Source organism: Marmota marmota, unplaced genomic scaffold (genome assembly GCF_001458135.2).
Source record: "Marmota marmota marmota unplaced genomic scaffold, marMar, whole genome shotgun sequence".
Taxonomy (NCBI): Eukaryota; Metazoa; Chordata; class Mammalia; order Rodentia; family Sciuridae; genus Marmota; species Marmota marmota.
Window position 1 is genome coordinate 7,185 of NW_026000831.1, and position 2,797 is coordinate 9,981.

The window sequence follows — 2,797 nt, forward strand, 5'->3', positions numbered from 1 at the left end:
GAAAAAAGATTAGGATATTTGACCAACTGGAAATATTACTAGGCACAGATGTCTGCAACCACATCAGAATATTATAACAAAAGGAGGAATATTATAGCTCAAGGAGGCTGGGTTTGTGCCCTCTGGGCCTGGCCAGGTGAGGGGGACCTGGGTGGCTGGAGGACATGGGGAGAATCATGTCACTTGATATGATTCAAGTCACTTGACATGGGAGGGTGTCAGCCAGCCCTGCTGGCACCTTGGTTTCCACTCCCTCCCAGCACTAGGCACATGATCCCTGGGAGCAGGAGTCTGCTTTGCCTTTGCCTGGAGCAGATCCCTAGCCCCTGGGTCCCTGGATCACCTTGGGTGGGCGTGCTGCTACAAGGCAGGGAGGTTTAAGGCACCAGGAGGCCAAGTCATGGTTGGGCCCACTGAGGGCCGCATGCCCAACACGCCCTGCAAGGCAGGGTGCTGGGTCTGGCCTGCCTGACGCTGGGCAGTTTGGGGACCCCTTCTGCAGTCCCTGAGGGCCGGAGCCATCAGTCACCACAAGGTCAGCAAGGTGAGCTAGATTTAATTTTTTAAAAAACAGGTAAACTGATTTCACTTTAAAAATAAAATAAAATAAAATAAAATCTCTGGTCTGTTAAGGTCACTTCAGCTGCTTCTTAAAGTGGCTTTTCTCTGGAATGACAGAAGTGCCTCTGGACCCCGGCCGGGGGCTGGGCCCCTAGATGAAGTACTTGGAGAAGGAAACTCACAGGTGGTGGTTCTCGCCCAGGTCATGGTTGTGCAGGTCCATGAGTGCCTGCACCACCTCCTCCAGGGAGCCCATCTGGATCAGCACCATCTTGTGGTCCTTCTGGAAGAATTTGAACCCCTTGACCACGCCCCTGTTGCTGGAGAACAGGACCTTGAGGTCTTCCTCCGTGAGGAAAGGCAGGAAGTTGGAGAGGTGCAGGGTGGTGGGGGGCAGGAAGATCTTCTGGAAGTTCTTGGAGCCAGGCTTCTTGAAGGGGTGCAGGGGGGAGTTGCCATAGTCCTTGTTGAGGCCCTGGTCCTCCTGGCCCTCACGCAGCAGCTGTATGTTCTGGTGCTTGAGCAGCTAATGTGGATGGGGTTCCCGTGCAGATTGTGCCCATTCAGGTGGCTCATGGCCAGCTGGGACAGGCTGCCATCTGCCATCTGCCACCTGCACCAGCGCATTCTCCTTCTTGTTGAACAAGATCTTCACATGCTGCATGTCCCCAAAGACGCTGAAAAGAATAAAGAGGCTTTGGGGTGTGACTCTCTCAGGGTTGAGGTTGCTGACCAGCAGGATGGGGTTCCCAGCCCCCGCCAGGCCTGGGATGGTGATTTGGCCTGCGGCAGCCATGGCAGCTACAGTTTATGGAATGGCCAATGGGGCCAGGGCTCCGTGCGTGTTAGGAACAGACAGACCAGTGGCTGGAGGAATTGCAAAGGTGGGAGGGAACCCAGCTCCTGCATATGGAGATGCTAAGATTAATCCAGGTGCACCAAAGGCCATGGCCATGGTCTGGTCCATTGAGGGCTGGCTGTCCCCAGAGGGCAGGTCTGGGTGCCCATAATCCTGGCTCTTGTCCTTATTGTACTTGATGTTGGGCTGGTGAGCTTGGAGAAGTCCATGCGCAGCGTGAAGCAGGCATTGCAATGTTCTTCCCGTCCAGCGACAGCTTGGCATGCTGGGCGCTCACAGGATTGGCATACTGCAGCAACGCCTGGAAGTGGTTATTCTTGGTGAATGTGATAATCTTCAGGACTGTGCCGAACTTGGAGAAGATCTAGTGGAGCACGTCCAGGATCACAGGGTAGAAGAAGTTCTCCACGATGATCCTGAGCACGGGTCTCTGCCCAGTCATTGCCATCCCAGCATCCACGGCAGCGGTGGAGGTGGCCAAGGCCAGGTTCCCCCACTGGACTGAGTTCACGGCCTGCAGGGCCTCCTGGACCACACTTGTTTTGGGGACCTGTCAGTCTTGAGCTCCTTGTGGTTGGAGAACTGAATGTAGATGGGCTGGCTGCAGCACAGGTGTCACCGAGGTGTAATAGTTGACCATGTGTTGGCCGCCTCCTGGGTGTTCATCTCAACGAAGGCCTGGTTTTTGTCCTTCAGCATCAGGAGGTTGGTGACTTTCCCAAAGGGTAACCCCAGGGAGATGACCTCGCCCTCTGTGACATCTCTGGGCAGCTTGCAGATATGGATCATGCAGGAGGGGACTCCCACACTCCTGCTGTCGCCTTTGAACTTCTTATTGTCATTTCCATTTGCTGCAGAAGCAGAGTTGCTGCTCATGATAAAGGGTCCATTAGTGACACATGTAGAGAAAAGGTCCTCAGACCGCTTAGTGCCAACTGCTATGTCTGGGACCATGCTGTCTATGGCACACAGAGCAGACCCGCAGGGGACGGAGTGGAGGCTCCGGAATTTTAGAACATTTTTATTACCTCCAAAAGAAAGCTTCAACCATTGGTAGTCATTCTTTACCTCCCTCCCACCCCTCAGACTCAAGTGACAACCATTTATCCACCAATTGTTTCTAATATTTTGATTTTTCCAGATATTTCATATAAATGGAATCATACAATATGTGGTCTTTTGGTGACTGGCTTCTTAACATGATGTTTCACCTACAGTGCAGCATGTATCAATACTTCATTTCTTTTTATTGCCAAATAGTATTCCCTTTTATGGATACACCACATTTTATTCAGCTGACAGATCCTGGGGTCATATAGATATTTTTTGGCTCTTATGAATAATGACATATAAAATTCATGTGCAAGTTTCTATGTA

At 51.9% G+C, this 2,797-nt stretch overlaps 1 pseudogene; it reads right to left on the reverse strand.

Moving 5' to 3' along the window:
• Window positions 1-712: 712 nt before the first annotated feature.
• LOC107134130 lies at window positions 713-2,469 on the reverse strand (annotated as a pseudogene).
• Between the last annotated feature and the right edge of the window lie 328 nt (window positions 2,470-2,797).